At 47.7% G+C, this 21,418-nt stretch overlaps 1 protein-coding gene across 1 annotated transcript in view; it reads right to left on the bottom strand.

The window, feature by feature from the left end:
- LOC148481864 (dachshund homolog 2-like) overlaps positions 1–19,569 on the bottom strand; it is a 324,209-nt gene extending 304,640 nt beyond the window's left edge. Inside the window, exon 1 of the mRNA XM_088452903.1 lies at positions 19,488–19,569. The gene's annotated coding sequence lies outside the window, so the exon portion shown is untranslated. The remainder of the gene's footprint in view (positions 1–19,487) is intronic.
- Positions 19,570–21,418: the final 1,849 nt, after the last annotated feature.

The following is a 21,418-nucleotide window of genomic DNA, read 5'->3' as shown; positions in this document are numbered from 1 at the left end:
AAAAGCAGATTTCACACTAAGTGAAGGCTTGACTTATAGAAAGTGGCAGCGCTGATCGCCCCGAGGCGCTGGATTCGTTTTGCCACTCGATAATTTCACTGATTCACTCGAGTGGCCAGGAGAGGACATTTTCTGCCTGATTTCAGAGTAATCAAGTCACCTGCTCTACAATCGCTGGGGCCAAGTCAATTGCACTCTGCCGAGAGTGCGAGCCATGAGGATGGCGCGGACGTTTTCTGCATAAGTGCGCAGCGATACGAGACTCACTGACACACTCTACACGGTCTCTCTCAAGTGCTATTTAGACTTTAAAGCTCTTCTGCAGGTACCTGAAAGCACACAGAGAATGAACGTTGTCAAAGAGATAATGACAATGAACATCAATAGGCTCCGAGCTCGCAGAGATCTTCCCCGTTACAGAAACAATCCGGTATCTCCTGAGCGGAGCGCAATCAGCCCTAGAGTTCTCTCATTTCTACAGTAATAATAATCCGCTACTGTACCATAGAACTGAGAGATGGATTCCAGGTGGCGGAGGTGACTCTATATAATCCTCTCTACTTCATCCGTCACAAAACACGCGGGCGGGCGGCAGCTTGGACGAGGTGTGTAGAGGTTTGTGAGGGTTTAAATACAAGTACAAATAGTGTTTCGCTCAGTGATCTACTGTTATACTATTATACATTAATAATGTTCATATCTAATTATACATGTAAAATGATACAACTTTTGTGTGTGTGTTTTACAGTACCACTGTGGGGCCTCCGGGCCTGGTTCAGACCCGCTCGCAAGCGCTATTCGCTCGCAAGCAGGTCGATGGTGGCCCAGTGCGCATGCGCACGATGGAGCCGGCTCCGTCGTGCGCATGCGCGAGACCCGGATAGCGACGGGGAAGCCGTCGCTCCGGGTCTCGCTACAAAGGGGGCATGCTGTCAATGTTGAGTGACAGCACGCCCCCTTTGGTGGGCGGGCCGGGGGCGTGTCTGCCCAGACGGAGGCGTTCCCCTGGGAACGCCTGCCGTCTGGGGCCGGCCCCACTGACATCACAAGTGATGTCAGTGGGAGTGCTTTTGGCTCTGATAGAGCCAAAAGCACTCTTGGGCTTGCGGCAACGAGACCCTACCGCAAGGGTCTCGTCGCAAGCCCAATGGTCTTGACCATCGCGACCATCATCATGGACGCTCGCATAAGCTGTGGGTGGTAACCCACAGCTATGCGAGCGGCCAAGAGGCCGCAACATTAAAAAAAACACCCTGATTCAGAGCGGGCGCTCTTTCAGAGGCCGCAACATTAAAAAAAACACCCTGATTCAGAGCGTCCGGCTCTGAATCAGGCCCTCTGTATCAAGCTTGTTTTTCATAAAATGATGTAAAGACTGCAGTTTCTGCATAATGTTACGGATTGAAGCTATGTACTAACAGCACAATACAGGAGATGTCACAGAAATCTATAGCATAGTGCTAATTAGCGCTGCAGATCGCAGTCCCCATGATTATCAACGGGGACTACGACCTCAATCAAAATTGCAGCACTCCCTGAAAATACAGGGAGAGATGAGGCAGTAAGAGCTCAGCCTCACCTCTGATAGCTCAGACACTGCCTGAAGCTGGGGGCGGGGCCACGAGCCCAATGTACCAAACTCCCAAATGCGAAGCTTTTCGAAGATTGACCCTGTTAGTTTATAACATCTTCAGATGGTGCAAACTGCTTTACGCCTATGGAGGCTGACGAGCAGGAGAGAGGATCTTACAATTCTTCTCCCGCAGCCCCCGGCCGGCCGGCGGCAGAGACGGACATTGTGTGCATGCGCAGTCTCAGCTTCCTCCTTCTACATAATGCCGGGAATATAACTAGCGGGGACAGCGGTTATCGCAACCGCTGTCCCTGTGAGGTCCCCTTTGTACATAGCCGGGATATTTTCATTAAAAATAAAAATATCTGCCGAAATGTGGTTCCTTAATACTCGCAGCAGTTCTGCGATTATTAGTACGTAGACCCCTATGTCCTAAGAATGAACAGTCACCGTGTTTTAGTACTATGAGAATGTCGGTGCCTGTCTGTATTCACATAAACAGCCGCACAAACATTTGGTTAACATTAAGAATAGGTAAAAATAATGCAAATTCCAGATTTTTCTATTCCCATAGGGGATATTTACTATGCGCCAGCGATAACCTAGATTACTTAGCAAGATGAGAACCGAGTGAATGATTATTATAATTAAGGTCCCTTGTTTTATTCTCCAACACCAACCAAACAAAACCCATATTTATAGATAAGTACAGTAGTGTCCCTTTACCGATATGGGCCCTGCCTATACTTAGCACTGACATGTACAGTATTATACGAGTATGACAGGGGTGATGCCTTTTCTTTTATTGCAAATATGCCATTAAGTAATGAGCGCGTAACGGCACGAATGCGACTGACGGAGGTTTTCAGATATTTTCTATTTGACATATGTTGCAGCGCGAATCATCCGGAACCATGAGCAGGACTGGGGCACTGGGAGCCGGGCCCGGTAATGAATGAGAGGTGACCGTGTCTTATTCACGTAAAGGAACTAGAATGTCGCTTCTACAGAACAAAACGCAAGCGCACTATCCGATCGCGCATTAATGGGGAGTGATTGTCCCTTCATCACAGAGCTGCTGCAGTGTACACATGGGAGATCGATGCTGTCGTTTGTTTACATACGTAATGGGCAGCAGGGTGGCACCGTGGTCAGCAGTGCTGATTCAGTGCGCTTTGGTCAGGGGTTCGCATATATAAATAAATGATAATGACAATATTAATGTACATAGAATCTCATCCAGTGCTGTCTAAAGGGTTCATATACTAACATTGGAGCCATCATGGCCTTATAGTCCCACCATCTTCCCATTGTCCTGTCTCTTCTTCAAACTGGAACCATTACAGTGGTAATCACACAGGAGGTTTTCACTCAACATCCAAAGCACAATGTGTAATTCTTCCATGAGTAAAACAAGATTATGTTGCACTAGCCAGTAGCGCACTCATGGGGGGTGAGTGCGCTACTGGCTAGTGCAACATAATCTTGAGTAAAAAAAAAACAAAAAAAACCCTGGCAGCCTCGAGAACAGGCACCATGTTCTTAAGCCCCCCCCAAAAAACATTCGGTTATGCTTAGACATCGATGGAGGGATACCATCTGGTTCTCCACCATCGATGGCAAAAGCATTCGCCATCGGCCATAAACCATCGATGATTATGAATCATCGATGGCCATCCCTACCCCTTAGATCTACAACCCGCAGCTGCTGCAGGGTAAGTGTGCAATGTATTTGTGACATGTGCGTGTGTGTGTATATATATATATATATATATATATATGTGTGTGTGGGTGTATGCGGAAACCCCCCTGTAAAAATGCTGTTTGCCCCTGCTAGCATTTTAATCTGCCCTAGAGACCACAAATTGGAATTTATTATATTGAAGAAGACCCCACCACCACGCAGAGAGCGTAAAGTCTTCATTATACGGCCTGAGCTATAAATTATCTGGAAAATTAATCTGAGATTATATAGAAAAAAAATGCTATAAAAAAATCCAAAAAGCCTGAAAACCACCGGTGTGATCCCTCCCTAAGGCTGGTCAGCCACTGGCACGTAATCACATCTGACCTGTGGATGGGGGATAACACTCTATCGCCCACAACACAAGCAAATTTGGCATGAAGCATCTAAGTAATAGTATTACACTATAATTACCAGTGACGTGCAGTCAGGGTAGAGGCAGAGCCTCTCCTGTGATACTCCCTGTCAGACTGCAGAGTTCTGACTATAAAAATGATTAGAATAATACGAAAAAAGATATTTATAACTTATAAATATTGTCTTTGTATTATTCTGATCGTTTTTATAGGCAAAACTCACCAAAATTGCAGCACTCCCTAGAAATACAGGGAGAGACGAGAGATGAGGCACTAAGAGCTCAGCCTCACCTCTGATAGCTCGGACACTGCCTGGAGCTGGGGGCTGGCCAAGATGCAGCCAATAAAACCCAGAAAAAAAAGATCTAATGGAGGCATGCCTCACTGTGGGTAACGTGCTTGAGCTCTGATGGACACCTCTGACTATCAGGTGACCTGTCCAGACAGTACTCAGGTAACGGAGCTCAGCAGCACTGAGGAGGGAAGGAAATATGCAAACAGAGGAAACACACAAAAGGAGAAATAGGTGAGGAAGGTCCGCTGCCGGGGGAAGATCTGTGTGTTTGGGGGAAATCTTTTGTGCTAGTGGGAGATGTGCGAGCGGGATCTGTGCTACGGAGAATCAGAGTTTGTGGGGGGGGGGGATCTGTGTGAGGGGGAGATCTGCACAAGTGGGACAAGTTCATATATGTGTCTGATACTAGCCAGCGCCTCCCCATCCACTGACCTCACCACACGTCCCTGGTAATTATCTAAAACACCTGGGTTAACTGAAGCTTACTGATCCATTCCCTGACCCATTTACCTTATGTCAGTCAGTAAAAGCAGGTCTACTAGCACCAGTAAGGGGACACCAGTGAGTAACATAATATAAGCAGGAAAAAAAACCTATTTGACTGAAACAGCAATTAAAAAAATATTTTGTCAAGTTTTTTTTTTTCCTGAACACCGACGCATTTCACTGCACAAGTGCTACTTCCCCAGGGAGTCAGCATGTGACGCTACCTGTTGTTTTTTTTTATTTTGTTGTATTTATTGTGAAAACTTTTACATGTGTTATAACAAGAAACATTTTTTAACAACAAACATTGGGCCTGATTCAGAGCCGTTCGCTATTTGCGGTCGTTCGTTCAAAAACAAGGGGTGGCTATTCAAATGATCCGTTCGCAAATTGCAGTCTGTTCCCACCTCTAAGTCTGAACGAGCGAGCAAAACATACGCTCGTTTTTTTGATAAAAACGCCCCCTGGCCGCACGCACCATACGTCATGTCCGCTATTTATTAGATTAATCGAGTACATCGTACAGCGTATGAACTGCTCGCTATTCTTGTGGTTGGTTTTTGCTACCACAATCTTGCGAGCAGTTCTGGCTATAAAATAACCCAGTGACCTGGTCAATGACGCTGCTGTATTAATTATGCACACCCATAAAACGCCCGTTTTGACCTTTAAGCACGCCTGCGTTCGGATCTCCACTCCCCGTTTTCAAGCACCTTCCCCTGTTACCACCCACATACGCCTCATTCTGTCACTCAAAATAGCAGGCATTCGCTATATTGCGAGCACATGAATTTCGGCCGCACTGACTGGTTCGCGCATGCGTATAACGATCCGTACGCATGCGCAGATGTGCGAACATCGCTCGGAACGAGCGTACTGCCGCTAGCGAGTGGCTCTGAATGAGGGCCATTGTTTCCCAATATCTTTTCTTATATAAATCCAATAGGGGAGGGCAAGTAAGGGAAAGAGGGTGGTTACAGGTATTTAACAAAACAGTGGGCCTGATTCAGAGACGGACGCTCTGAATCTGGGCGTTTTTTTTTTGTGCGGCGACCACCCACAGCTATAGCAAGCGGCCAGGATGATGGTCGCGATGGTCAAGACCATCAGGACCATCGGGCTTGCGACGAGACCCTTATGGTAGGGTCTCGTGGCCGCAAGCCCCAGAGAGCTTCTGGCTCTAATAGAGCCGGAATCTCTCCCACTGACATCACTGGTGATGTCAGTGGGGCCGCCCCCAAACGGCAGGCGTTCCTTCGGGAACACCTGCGTTTGGTCAGCCACCCCCCCTGCCCGCCTACCAAACGGGGCGAGCTGTCAATCACCATCGACAGCTCGCCCCCTTTGGTGCCAGACCCGGTGCGACGGAGCACCCGTCGCTAGCCGGGTCTCGCGCATGCGCACGACGGAGCCGGCTCCGTCGTGCGCATGCCCAGTGGGCAAACATCGACCCGGTTGCGAGCGATCAGCGCTTGCGACCAGGTCTGAATCAGGCCCGGTGTTTCTAAATCTATTCAAACAGTATAAAATTATTAATGTGTAATTGCAGGGACTGAGGTTGTTGTAAATTATCTAGTAAAAACAAAGTAGCACACATATCAGGAAGGGGTACATCCTACGCCATCTGCCGTGGTCTTGGAAGAGGCTACAGTTTTCTATGCAGGTGCAGGGTTCAGGAAGGGCGGCACTACAGGCTGGAGATGGCCAACATTAGGGTACTAGGAGCCCATATGTCATCAAACTTAGTGGTAGTACAGGTTGAGTCTCCCATATCCAAAATGCTTGGGACCAGAGGTATTTTGGATATCGGAATATTCCGTATTTTGGAATAATTGCATACCATATTGAAATGTCTTAGGTATACGGCCCAAATCTAAACACAGAATGCATTTATGATTTATATCCACCTTATACACACAGCCTGAAAGTAATTTTATACAATATTTTCAATAATTTTGTGGCTCAAACAAAGTTTGTGTAAATACATGAAATTAATTTATGTGTCATATACACCTTATACACACAGCCTGTAGGTCATTTTATACTTTATTTTTAATAATTTTGTGCCTTAAACAAAGTTTGTTTACATTGAACCATCAAAAATCAAAGTTTTCAATATCTAAGTCATGCTAAAAATATTCCGTATTTCGGAATATTCCGTATTTCGGAATATTTGGATATGGGAGACTCAACCTGTATAATGCTCTTCTTGCATATAATGTGACAAATGGAGTCTTTAAGGCCAGAGATAGATCGGGCTACCTACCTCTTCTGATTTTTGTGCAAGTGCGAATGTATATTTCCTTTCATGTCTGGTGGGGGCAGAGAGAGAGAGGAGATATCCAGCGGTCTATAAGTAAGGTTTATTCTGGTCAGGAGCAGAATATGTTACTGGTATAGGAAAAACTGTTAACAAAATAAAATAAATAAATATGTACTTTGGTCCAGAAAGGTAAGATAAAGAGACAAGTCCACCATACGTGGCAGCGATTGCCCCTGCGCCCACAAATCCGCCAGCAACTTGGACCAGAGATTGGGACCATTTTAGATAATGTATCAGGGGTATAATTCCATCCGTACCGGAGTATATATACGTGGCTCCTTTTATCCGGAGAGACGACCTGTGTTTGTGTCTTTTTTTTGTAAACCTGATGTTACAATAATACACCTCTCTGATTATCGCAGAACCGGCAGCAGATGGGGCGACGAGGCGTCAATCTCACGGATTTATGTCCCAATTGACACCTCAGTTACATTGTAGCCTTGTGTTACACTGAGGTTCATCTAATGTTCCACCGAAATTGGGCCACAGGTTCTACAATGGTCCTACAGTAGCAACACGTCCCCTTCCTCACATATCCTCACATACAGACAAGCTATAGGGTAAATGTCTTACTTCCACCACGCTTCATTAAGCCCAGAACATATGTCTCCTCCACAATCTTATATATCCTCTAAAACCTTAGAGATGTTACAGCCGCTCGCAAAAGTCGCTGCTGTTTGATGGCACAAATGTTAATTAAAAATTCCTTTTGACTCACAGTGGAAGGGAAAAAAAACCAGCAAGAGAAAAAGCTGCCATATGCTCGCAAATATATAACATTTATGAGAGGCATAATTTATGCTATTTGTCTATCCGTACTTAATCACGTTAAATAAATTGAACGCAGGGATACATTTAGATGTTTGTAAGTGCAGCGCTGGTCTACTTAATATATGACAACATGAGAGATCAGATGTGTGGAATAAATACGACTTATCCAGTGTTTGTTGCTAATGAGCGAGACCCGGATTGTGGGAACATCGTCTGGTGCATTTGTTCCTGCACTTTGCAGATAATATTACATCAGTCCAGCAATGTATAGGGGGGTGGGGGTGCAGTTTATAAAACCATCCTGCTCAAAAGAGACATCGGCTATGATAGGGTCGTACTGTTGGCCTAGAAAAGGTTAATGCGCAGTCACTCACAAGCAGATCTGGTCGCCCGACGCTCTCGCTGCGCACAGAAAGCGGCACCACAGCCGTTATGTACAAACCCTGGGAAATTGCTGGGTGTGTATTTTAGGCCTCCTGCCAGGGAACGCACGCACCCGACTATCACACTTTACAAATCTGGTCCATTCTGAAAGGTTTGTTCTAATCAGGAAAATGATCATTTTGGACCAATTCCTGAATTCTACTTTGTTAAAACTATTAGGAAAATATCATTGAATTCCACCTTGTTCCGATTTATGCAGAACAGATCAGATCAGAGGGGAGTGTCCCACAGTCTCGAGGGTCAGGATTTTAGACCCAAGTCCAAAAATGTTGGGAGGTGTATCCACTAGCCATACCCCTTCAAAACATGTGCCCAGTTCTCCAGAAACCCCCCACCCAACGTAGTTGTCATGCCCAATCCAATATGATGTGGCCAGGCCCACGTAGCATGAATACGCCAGTTATCCGGGGGTAACTCACGTATGTTGTCTGGATTTTAGGAATGGCAATCGGAAGGGTGCCATCGAAGTGCTGTGGCGTTGCCGCCATCGCAACATCCTGCGAGATGGAATACGACCATCATTTCAAAACCATTCAATGGTTTTAGCTTACAATGGTGCAGTTGTGCACTTGCGCAGAAGGCAGAGGTGGTTTCCTCATGTACAAAGAAGCGCCATCGATGGGTCAGTGTTTCCCCCTGTGAAAATGAAGCATTCGATGGTGGCACCCATCCCAATCCTGGCATCGAAACGCAAAATCACCTCCATCGGATGGGAAACATCATTGGTTGCCTAACCGATTCCCCAACTGTAAAAATTTGCAGATACTGTGGACCTCATTCAGACCCGGTTGCAAAGCGATGTGCGCTCGCAACCGGGTCGATGGTTAGGCCCTGCGCACACGCAGCGGCCGCACTGCGTGTGCACAAGCCCCGGAGCGAGAGAGAAACTCTCTCGCTCCGGAGCTCACTACAAAAGGGCCGGCTGTCGATGTTGATCGACAGCTCGGCCCGTTTTGTAGGCGGGGCTGGGGGGTGGCTACACAAACGGAGGCGTTCCCAAGCGAACGCTTACTGTTTTGTGGGCGGCCGCACTGACATCAGCATTGATGTCAGTGGGGAGTTTCCTGCTCGATCAGAGCAGGAAGCTCCCTGGGGCTTGCGGCTGCCGAGACCCAACCTTAGGGTCTCGTTGCAAGACCCGATGGTCGCTATGGTCTTGACCATCGCGACCATCGCCCTGCTCGGTCGCTAAGCTGTGGGTGGTAACCCACAGCTTAGCTAGCGACCAGGAGGCCGCACTAAAAAATAGAAGCGGTCGCTTCTTGCGACCGCCTCTGAATGAGGGCCTGTATTCACTAAGCCAATAGCTCAAAATAGCATCACGCAATCTACAGTACAGTCTCTGTATACAGAACTCGTTCCATTAATACAGATTATGTCTGTACATCTGTGTCTAGCAGAGGAGGAGAGATCTGCTGCTCTATGGATGAGGGTCAGCAATAATAATAACGTCTGTCTTACTGGAGGTTTCTAGCGTTATTTAAATGTGATAATTTGCTGTGTGCCCCTAGAGGACAGGACGCCGGTACGGCATGAATTAGGGCAGAAGAAGAGGCGGGGGATCAGTCAGACAGATTCCCTTCTGCAGTAATCTGAGGGATGGGATCCTCCGTAGGACCTGTGCAGAGTGCGTTAGATATTTTCTCATGTTGTTTTGGGGGGCAGAGCAGATGGAAAGCAGTGCAGCCTGGGATACGTCATTTATCACTGTGACAACATGCGAGATACCCACCACCCCCTCTCCACGGGGGAAGAATGAGACTCCTCTCAGTAGCAGCATTAATGCCGGACTGCCCGAGTTTGGCAGTGGTTGTGTCGCTCATTAATTTAATCATATTAATTTATTAGTCGTATATATCAAAGCGATTCGCTGCTGAGCTGTCACAATTAACAATTTCTAGGCTGCAAGAATCCCAGAAGGCTGAGAATACGGTGGTTACATCTCAGCTTTCTGCAAGACACAGATGTGCAGGTGGAATTCCAGTTATTAAAGGGCACAGAGGCGGCTCTCTGACACCAATGGGGCCGGCTGAGCTAATAATAATAATAATAAGTAACATTACAGAGCCCACTACAAAACAAGAGCCATATCGCAGCCATATATCACACTATCCCACCTGTAACCATGTAAGGGAAGAACAAATAAATTCAACACAAATGTTAGCATACTATACATACACATATACTGTAAATTAGAGAGAGAGAGTGTGACTTTGTGTATGTGTGTGTGTATGAGTATGTTATGGTAGACTTATCTTTGTTAACTCTCTTTCTTCGAAGTCCATAGGGTCCACAGGGGAGACAGTGGGGTGTAGGTGGTGGTTAGGAGGACTGGACACCAACAGTTAAAACTTTTCTGTCCCAGGATGCTCCGATCCTTCCCCCAATACCCCGCCCACAGCCTGAGGCAATTGAGTTTTGTCAACAAGCCCAAGGCAGGAGCAGGATAGGAGAGAAGGAAGACTGGTACACAGAAGAATCACACTCTATAGAGAAGGAAACAAGTGACCAAGATAATAAACCCATAGAAGCCAGGTGAGTCAGGGCAGGCACCTTGAGGACCCTATGGTACTTCGAAGAAGGAGAGTTAACAAAGGTAAGTTTCACCATAACTCTCATTTTCTTCTTCAGGGTCCATAGGGCTCCACAGGGAGACATGAGGATGTCCCGAAGCAGTTGTTCAAAGGCGGGGACGTTCCTGAGCTGAGAGGAGGATCCAACATCCAAAGGAAGCATCCTGAGAGGCGAATGTATCAAAGGCATAGAACCTTAGAAACGTGTGGACAGAAGACCAAGTGGCCGCCTTGCATAGTTGTTCGGCAGATGCAATACAGCGGGGCTGCCCACAAGGGACCCAAAGAGCAAGTAAAATAGTCATGCAAAGCCATCTGGCCAGAGTCTGTTAGTTAGCCACAGGAGGGACAGAGGGAGGTTGTATACGGAGGACACCCTGAAGGAAGGTCTGAACATCCGGCAGTGGAACATTTCTGCGCTGGAACCAGATGGACAGAGCAGACACGTGCACATTCAGAGACGTCAGGTGGAATCCGAGATCCAATCCAGCTTGAAGGAAGGCAAGGATCCGAGAAAGGGTCATAGCTTCTGGAAGCACACCACTGGAACTATGTATGCCACACCCGGTGATAGATCCGGGCGGAGGCTGGCTTACCGGCTCTGAGCATGGTCTGGACCATGGAGTAAGGAAACCCTTTGGACCTTAGGAGGGATGTCTCAAGAGCCACGCCGTCGAAGACAGACTGGCCAAGTCCGGATGTAGACAGGGACCCTGAGACAACAGGTCCAGCCGTTGAGGAAGTTGGAGAGGAGCGTCTACGGAGAGACTTTGAAGATCGGAATACCAATGGCGTCTGGGCCTAGCTGGAGCTACCAACAGAATTGTGCCCCTTTCTTGCTTGAATTTCCTAAGGACACGAGGAAGAAGGGAGACTGTAGGGAAGAGGTACGCAAAATGGAAGGTCCACTTCACTGACATGGCATCCACGAAGGCTGCATCGGGGTCCCTTGTACTGGACCCATACACTGGAAGCTTGTGGTTGTGTCGTGAGGCCATGAGGTCCACTTCCAGTAGACCCCATTTGTCCATCAGGAGCAGAAAGACATCTGGGTGTAGAGACCACTCCCCGGCGAGCATGGCGTGACAGCTGAGGAAATCCGCTTACCAATTGAGAATCCCCAGGATGAACAACACATAGATGGCTGGGAGAGGAAATCGGCCCACGTGTCAATGCGTGCCACTTCTGCCATTGCCGTCCAACTGCAAGTGCCTCCCTGGTGATTGAGGTAGGCCGCCGCCATGGCGTTGTCGAACTGTAGTTGTACTGGCCTGCCATGAAGAATGTCCAGAACCAGAGTGAGGGCTCTGTAGATGGCTCGGAGCTCCAGGACGTTGATTGGTAGGACCCCCTCGGTGGGAGTCCAACAACCCTGGAAGGAGTGCTGGCCAATCATTGTGCCCCACCTGTGGAGGATTGCAACCGTGGTGAGGAGCACCCAATACGGGATCTAGAAGGGGCGACCCTTGTTTAGGTGGGACGTCTGTAACTACCAGGAGAGGGATAGACGAACTTCCAGACAGAGGACCATCATCTGGGATCTGATCAGATGGGGCAGCCCATTCCACCTGGAGAGGGTTAGGTGTTGGGCTTCTGAAACAAGAAGAGGGTAGGGTAATAACCGGTCCCTCGCTGTGACAATGGAACTGGAATTATCACCCCTGAGTGCAGCAAGGACTGAATGGCCATCTGAAGGAGCAGGACTTTGCTCGGGTCTGATGGAGGGCCTGTGTAAAAGAACTGCTGGGGGGCCGTCTCAGGAATGAGAAGGCATACCTGTGAGAGACCACTTCTTGTACCCAGGCATCTGTGGTTGTCTGAACTTGGCGAACTGAAGAAGTCGGCCTCCCACCTTCAGATCCCCCAGTAGGAGGCCTGTCCTGTCAGGCTGAAGGCTTATCCTCAGATTTGGCAGCTGGACGTCTAGTAACCCAGGCCTGCTTGTTCCTGGGCTTGGAGGCCTTTGTGGAAGCTGACTGCCGTGAGAAGGGCTGACCTTTATCTTTTTCCTGGGGACGAAAGGACCTAAAAGGATGACATCCGAGGCCTTGGTGTAGATGCTGAGGACAAGAAAGCAGTCTTAAAAGCTGCCAAGGTAGCCACAATCTTGTCCAACTCTGGGCCAAACAGGATCTCCCCAGTGTAAGGCCTTGATTCCAAGGCCTTCTTAGAGTCCATGTCGGCCTTGCATGAACGAAGCCAAATAATACGGTGGGCTACCACCGAAGTAGCAGATGCCTTGGAAGCTAGGAGACCAGTATCCAAAGCTGCTTCTCCTATATAGGAGGCTGCATCCCTGGTGTGTGAGATGTAGGACAGCTGTTCCAGGGACTCATCAGAGGGAAATGAGTTCTCTAGAGCATCTGCCCAGCACTCAATGGCTTTGGTCACACAGGCAGTAGCCATGGATGGTCGAGTAATCGCTCCTGTAAGAGAATACACAGATTTGAGGCAAGCTTCAATCCCTCTATCTGTCGACTCCTTTAAGGAGAATGATGTAGGCATAGGTAAAGTAGAGCTTTAAACTAGACGTGTCACGTGGGAATCCACCGCTGGGGGATCTTCCCATTTAGCGCAATCAGCTGCTGGAATAGGATAAAAAGAAACCAGGCGATTTGGCAGCTGGAACTTTTTACTTGGCGTATTCCATGCCGCGCTCATGAGTTCAGAAAGCTGATCAGAGTGAGGAAATTCCCCCAAAACCACTTTCTGTCCCTTAAAGAGGGGCTCTTCTGCCTTAGGAATGGGCTCAGCATCTTCTATTTGAAGAATTGATTTGACAGCCCTCACTAGTGCAGGAACATTCAACTTAGACTGAAGCTCTTCCTCCCCCGAGGGGGCCTCAGTGAGAGAGAGATCTGCGTCTTCTGCCTCCCCAGACGATACCTAATCAGATCTGAGAGCTGTGTGGACTGAGAGGATAACACGGCACGTTTACTAGTATTACTGGGGAAGGGTCTCTCACTTTGCAACATTTGTTGAAAGGGTGTAGAAGTAGCCGCTAGACTCTGCACTGAGGTAGAGAGCATGTCTACCCCCATGGAGGAGGCATAGGAGGTACGGGCATCAGTGGGTTGTGGCCATCCCATAGGGGGAGATACCGCAGGGACTACAAGGCGGTCCGCAATAATTGCCGACTCCTGTGAAAATGAAGCCCAGGGGGGTTCCTGAGCAGGGGCTGGAGGGGCTGACTGGCCTGGGGCAGTATAACAAGATGCACACAGACCATCTTGGGTTAATCCTGCAAGAGACCAGTATAGGAGCAGCAGCAGCCTGCTTGTTACCCAGGCCTTTGCTATACATAGCTGCAAGGACAGTATAACACACAATATGGCACTGAGCAGCAAGCAACACACACAGTATGAGACAGCCTTCACAACGGAGCATCCTGGGACAGAAAAGCTTTAACTGTTGGTGTCCAGTCCTCCTAACCACCACCTATACCCCATTGTCTCCCCTGTGGAGCCCTGTGGACCCTGAAGAAAAAATATACAGTATGCTACAACTCACTTGTCCATAAGCAAAATAGAGCAGTGTGGCAGATTTAATTGCAAGTTATTTTCACATTTGAACATTGCCCCCAAATCACCCCAAACTCTTATTTTCTACTTCACTGTTATTTACACCCCTTCCTGTGTCTATGAGTCCATCCTAAGAGGGAGATAGTGTTTGGGGAGCTTTTGTACCAAACCTTCTCAACAGGTGGAGAACCAATCAGCTGTTTATTGTCATTTTACACAATGTAGTAGATAAATAATAGCTATAATCTGATTGGTTTTTACATGTAACACCTCTACATGTCCAAAGTTTAGTACATCTCCCCCAAAATAAATCTCGATATTGCCCTCTCCCTGTCCTGCTGCTTCCATCTACCTTCATGCTGTGCAAAGAAAGAACTGGATGAACTGTATTTTGCTGTGGATGTGCAGGCTTATGAGAGGGGCCTACTACAGATATATCATATACTATGTGATGAGTTGACACATCAGTCACAGGACCTCATTCAGAGCCGCTCGCAAAATGCAAGCGCTCGCTCTAAATGAGGGCGGCCGCTTCTCTGTATAAGAGCCGGCCTCCCAGCCGCTCGTTAAGCTGTGGGTGACCACCCACAGCTTTAGCGAGCGGCCAAGCTTATGCTCGTGATGGTCAAGACCATCGCGACCATCGGGGCTTGCGACGAGACCCTTGTGGTAGGGTCTCGTCTGCCGCAAGCCCCAGTGAGCTTTCGGCTCTAATAGAGGCGGAAGCTCACCACTGACATCACGAGTGATGTCAGTGGGGCCGCCCCCAAACGGCAGGCGTTCCTTCGGGAATGCCTCCGTTTGGCCAACCACCCCCACCCCGCCTTCAAAACGGGGCGAGCTGTCGATCACCATCGACAGCCGCCCCTTTTGTAGTGAGCCCCGGAGCAAGAGAATTTTTCTCTCGCTCCGGGCCTTGTGCACGCGCATTGCGGCCGCTGCGCGTGCGCAGGGCCTCGACATCGATCCGCTTGCGAGCGGGTCTGAATGAGACCCACAGTTCAATAAGAAATCGCCACATTATTAATAGCACCAAGAGTCATATCTCAAACATTAGTGAAACAATATCTCCTACGTTTTACACTTTCCCAGAATGATGCGAGACAGAGAAGCACCGCTCACCACCCTGCTACTATGCAATGGATGCTCTCTCTAAAGCTGGGCGTACACTGTCAGAGCGACAGACATTTTATCTGACACCCGGCTGATATTGTGGCCACACACAGAGATATGTCACACTGCATTTCCCACAATGTCTGCTCTCCGGCCCTGGGGAGGAAACATTTCCCCCGATCCTCCCCTGTGAAGGAACAGGGGAAATGTTGGGCTGCGGCTCGGCATATACTGCCAGCTGCGGCAAACCGGTGATCTAATCAGCCGATGATCTAATCAGAAAATTTTACATGCCGGCAGTGATGGATCATCACCGATTGGACAAGGCAATACACTATGTGATTATTGGCCCGATTCGCTGATAAATGGTGGGTCGGGCCAACAATGGCATACTCTATGCCCGGTATAAAGGTCAGCGTCAGGTCAGCGTCAGGTCAGCAGGCATCCTTAGGAAGATAAGTAGTAAGACACAAGTTATTCCAGCTGGACGGCCAATGTCAGGCCTCTCTCTCCTTGTGCCCTGTAGCGGCTGGCAAAGTGGCAACTACTGCAACGTTGAAAAGATGTTGTGTCTGTTGATGGGGAGGGGGCACGACCACAATGGGTTGATGGGTATATGGAACGCCGTTTCACAATGCGGGAAGATATAACTGCTGAACTCATGAACTTCAGGCAATGGGGCGCGCACATTTTGGGTCCTGAAAAATGTCACAAAGCAAAGAGGCCCCAGAAATCGCCAATTCTGACTACCTCTAACCTACATGAGCCATAAAACTTCTGATCATCCCTAAAAGAAATCTGCAAGATCTGCGTTCACCCGTCAGAACGCCATTAGCGCTGCTGGACGGTGAATTTAATTTAGCATCCGTTCCAATGGATACGCCATAGCTGCCACAAATCTATTTAGGATTACCCCTCTGTTTGCTCCTATATACGCTGATATTGCTGGTAATTTGGCATAAGAAATCACAGAGTATGTAGGCAGCAGCCGATAATATACAGATGCGTCTCACAGTGTTGCGATGTAAACTCAGCACAGTAAATATAAACCGTTCTATCCGTCACCTTACCAGTCACCGGCTATGCTCATAAAAACACACATGTACCAAAGTTACTTCAAGGTTCTACATTAAAAGACCGGAAAATGGACCTGGAACTACAGCGACAAATGTTTACAATAAAACATCTGCAAAAATCCAGAGACGTAACCTAGCAGGAAAAGAAGGAATTCTTCTCTGATTAATTAATTTTATTACAACCTTCATTGTCCTCAGGTCTCCAGAGTCCCTACAGGGAACAGCTAATTATTTTGTTCACCACACACCCTGAGAGAGACACAGGCCCTGATTCAGAGCCGCTCGTAAGCGGCCGCTCGTTCGTTCTGACCGATGTTCGCACATCTGCGCATGCGTACGGATTTTAATACGCATGCGCGAATCGGTCAGTGCGGCCGAAAATCGTTTGTTCGCTATATAGCGAATGCCTGCTATTTTGAGTGACAGGAGGAGGCGTATGTGGGTGGTAACAGGGGAAGGTGCTTGAAAACGCGGAGTGGAATTCGAACGCAGGCGTGCTTAAAGGTCAAAACGGGCGTTTTAAGGGAGTGCATAATTAATCCAGCAGCGTCATTGACCACGTCACTTGGTTTTTTTTTAACTCAGAACTGCTCGCAAAATAGCGGTTGAAAAAAACAGCCACAAGAATAGCGAGCAGTTCATACGCTGTTCAATGTACTCGATTAATCTAATAAATAGCGGACATGACGTAGGGTGCGAGCGGCCAGGGGGCGTATTTTTCAAAATTACAACCGCAAGTTTTGCTTGCTCGTTCAGACTTAGAGGCGTGAACAGACCGCAATTAGCGAACGGTTCATTTGAATAGCCACCCCTTGTTTTAGAACGAACGACCGCAAATAGCGAGCGGCTCTGAATCAGGGCCACAGTCAATAAGTGAGAATAACATTCTCCTTTGTTTCTAATTCATAGTATATTGTATAATAGTACAATAGTGTGTCCAGTATTCTTCTCATTGCAGCCCCTCTTCACAGTCCCACCATGTCCCTTTTGTATGAAAGTAGGTCAAAAATGACAGTAGCTAAACAACCAACAAAAAATCATTAATGTACACAAGTGATCTGAAAGGAAACATGAAATAACCCAAAACAACAGGCATCAGCCTGAAAACTGTACTAACTCCAATCACTACATCTCAATAAAAGTAAAGCATTATTAGCATTGAGAGCACAGGGTAAATTTACTAAGATGGGAGTTCTATTTAAGAAGTGATGTTGCCCATAGCAACCAATCAGGTTCCAGGTATTATCTTCTAGAATGTGCTAGATAAATGAGAAGTAGAATCTAAATAGAACTCCCATCTTAGTACCAGACAAAAGGCGACTCACGTAAACAGACAATTATCACTTGTGCGCAAATAGTGTCACCATCTGTTTAACACATTTTGTGATATGTTTAAAAACAAACTAAGAAACTAGCAAAACAAAACTCTGGCAAAGATATCAGAAGTGATCACTGTGTTATGATTATTATTTAGCAAATAATAATAATAATTTTCATATTAATAATAATAATAATGATATTAATACACTTTAGCAGGAGTCAGCAACCCCCAGGGGCACAGTTATGTGACACAGCATCACTGTAGGGGGCTCCCGGCTGGCACTGGAAGCAGAAGCGGGGACACTTTGCCATTGCACCACTGGCAGGGGGAGGGCCGGCCGATGTATCACATGACCTTCTCTTGTAAACAATGGAGGTTACAGTCAGTCAGTGTCAGTCCTGCGCTCCAGTGAGGGGTGGGTCATAGAAAGAAAAAGTACCCCCTCCCAGAATGGGCTTAGCTCCAAAGGTACAGATGTGTCCTCATACATTTAGCCTCCTTGCACATTAAACAGCTCTTCTAATCCCGCTATGTCGTGGCGTGAGTTGGTAGCGCCAAGCGTCTTTGGTGTAACTTTTTACCTTCAAATGCGTCTTATTCACACAGTGATGCACATATTTAGCACAATCAGCTTCTGCTGATTAAAATGACATGCCGCATGACTATATTCTGTATGCAAGTGCGGGTGTATCTGCATGTGAACTGCTACGTTACAGTGTCAGCGGCTGTAACACTGTAACGTAGCGTTTCGCATGCAGATACATCCGCAGTCACACACAGAACAGAGGCATGCTGCATATCATTTAAATCAGCAGAAGCAGCGCAAATGAGACGCATTTTAAGGTAAAATGTCACATGAAAGACGCTACTGAGGCACAAGGAGCTGCCGAGTTATGTGTGGCGTGACTGGAAGCGCAGGGAGGATAAATGTATGTGGATATATATGTAAATAGTGGGATATAAGGGTTGCATGCGGAAGAGTATGATGGCATAAAAGGGACGTTTGGAGGAGTCTCATGGCATAAGGAGCATGTGCAGAGTTTCAGTGCATAAAAGCATGTGTAGTGGGTCTCATGGTATATAAGGGGCATGTTGAGGGTCTGTTGGTATATAAGGGCATGTTTAGGGTCTGTTGGTGTATAAGGGGCATGTTGAGGGTCTGTTGGTATATAAGGGCATGTTTAGGGTCTGTTGGTATATAAGGGGCATGTTTAGGGGCTGTTGGTATATAAGGGCATGTTTAGGGTCTGTTGGTATATAAGGGGCATGTTGAGGGTCTGTTGGTATACAAGCGGAATGTTGAGGGTCTGTTGGTATACAAGGGCCATGTTGAGGGTCTGATGGTATATAAGGGGCATGTTGAGGGTCTGTTTGTATATAAGGGGCATGTTGAGGGTCTGTTGGTATATATATGGGGCATGTTGAGGGTCTGATGGTATATAAGGGGTATGTTGAGGGTCTGTTAGTATATAAGGGGCATGTGTAGGGGTCTGTGACAGATATAGAACTGGCATACTCAGTTTAGCTACATTTTATCTAGCACACTGACAGCAAGAGGTTCCCTACCCCTGCAATATATTCTAAGTAAGCGTATGATAAGGACCATGCCAGAATAACACAGCTTTAGAGAAATTGTGATTTAGTAACATATACTTTGAATAGAAGCAACTGTTTCACCTATAATAAGCCACTCACTGAATGAATTACATCTGATTACACACGGAGCAATATTTCCAGTCTCCACAGTTCAGTACAGCAGCAGCCACAGGAGCAGAGACAGCGGAGATAGCGTAGAACGCCGCGCTCCCGGCAGACTCAGCCAGCTAAATCAATATTAGTTTATTTTCAGTGGATGAGGAGAAAGGGCTGATGGTGTAATGGCTTTTATTACCTGTGGGGGAGATAAGTCCAGGAGATAAGAGACCTGGAACTCCGTGGGGCAGCAAACGTGCGTTCTCCTGGATGGCGACTCCCAGCGACCGTTTCGGGGGCCTTCCCGGTCGTGAGCTGTGGGAACATATTACACAATACATGAGCACAGTAATAGCATCAGTACAGCACAGAGCATGTTCCCAGCTATACGGTTATCACAGCCAGGAGAATAATAAACGCTGCTTTCTGGTAACAGGACAAACACAATGATAAACACAAACGTCTGTCCCTTATACACACAAGGAATAGCAGCGCCATTATCTATTATTAAAGGCTCAATAACCCCTATTGTTCTTCATACCCTGGGTATTATACATAGGGCCCGATTCTCACGTAATGCCGATGTCGGTCACAGATGAGCGCACTTTATCTTCTGCGCATGTACGTAGAGAGAGTTGCAGACGCAATACATGGAGAGGTGTATTAGGAATGTACTGGTTGTTCCTGAGCAGTCTTAGCGGAGGCAACGGCGATTGTGCGTTTTATGGGCGTGTTATAGCAGTGTCACGGGCATGCTGGGTTGCACCCCGGAGACCCTCCACCGCTCACATAGGCGGCCATACTCGTACAGAGAAACTGCACCTGACATAGCGCTGCTGCAAGTTCCCATGGCGCCACTAAAGACGCACTAATCGGAATTTCAGACTCTACAGCCACTGGGCGTCTCCATCCGTGCAGTTTCGGACGCACGGATGTTCCCCCGGGGGCTGGACTTGAAGCAGCATAACGCTGCGACCGCCAATAGACACGGACGCAGACGCCTCAATCACAGGAAAATCCCATATTGTCCTATAGATGGTTCAATTCTTCTTCATTCTCTGATATAAAATACTAAGGGCTCCAATTTGGTGCGAATGGGGCCGTAATTTGCCCCCCCTCGTGGCCTGATCTCACCATGGACTCGCACTACGTGGCTACGAACAAAAATCTGTGACTCCGGCGGCATACAGCCGCACTTACTCGCTCCGCAAAAGGATTTGCAGTTAATTGCATTAAGCCCTTAGACGGAGATCACATTATCAGATAGGACTTTCTAGTACAACACAGGACATTCCGGGAGACATTACAGTCGTTTAATAAACACAAAAGTATCAAAATAAACAGTAACTATAATTTACAAAATAAATAAATTGGAAATTATACATTATGTTACAGTAGTATATCCTGCTGACAGACGTATGTGCTCGCTTGGCCAAAAACCAACAGTGAACTATGGGGGTCATTCAGACCCGCTCGCGAGCGCAGTACGCTCGCAAGCGGGTCGATGTTCCCCCACTGTGCATGCGCACGACGGAGGGAGCTCCGTCGTGCGCATGTGCGAGATCCAGCGAGCGACGGGCTCTCCATCGCTCCGGGTCTCGCACCAAAGGGGGCGTGCTGTCGATGTTGATTGACAGCATGCCCCCTTTGGTGGGCGTGCCGGTGGCGTGGCTGCCAGATGGAGGCGTTCCCTACCGTCTGATAGAGCCAAAATCACTCCAGGGCTTGCGGCAGCGAGACCCTACCGCAGGGTCTCCGTCGCAAGCCCGATGGTCAAGACCACCGCGACCATCATCATGGACGCTCGCATATGCTGTGGGTGGTCACCCACAGCTATGCGAGCGTCCAAGAGGACGCTCCATTTTCATGGAGGAGGGCCCTGATTCAGAGCGAGTGCTCTCGTCAGAGCGTTCGGCTCTGAATCAGGCCCAATATCACTAGAAAAAGACTGACCAGGGTATAGTATACCTTCCATCACCAGAACAATTCCAGCCATAGAACATCTGTGTTCTGTCTATATTGCTGGTTCCTGTTCATGATCCTGTTTACATCTATCGGGTACAGAATATACTCCCCATTCTGTGTATGTTTTAATAAACTGTGGCCCTCATTCAGAGCCGGACGCTCTGA

This window comes from Taudactylus pleione, unplaced genomic scaffold, assembly GCF_031769625.1.
Source record: "Taudactylus pleione unplaced genomic scaffold, aTauple2 ptg000557l, whole genome shotgun sequence".
NCBI classification, from domain to species: Eukaryota; Metazoa; Chordata; class Amphibia; order Anura; family Myobatrachidae; genus Taudactylus; species Taudactylus pleione.
Note: the sequence above shows the minus strand (reverse complement) of the source record. Positions and strands in the feature narration are given on the sequence as shown.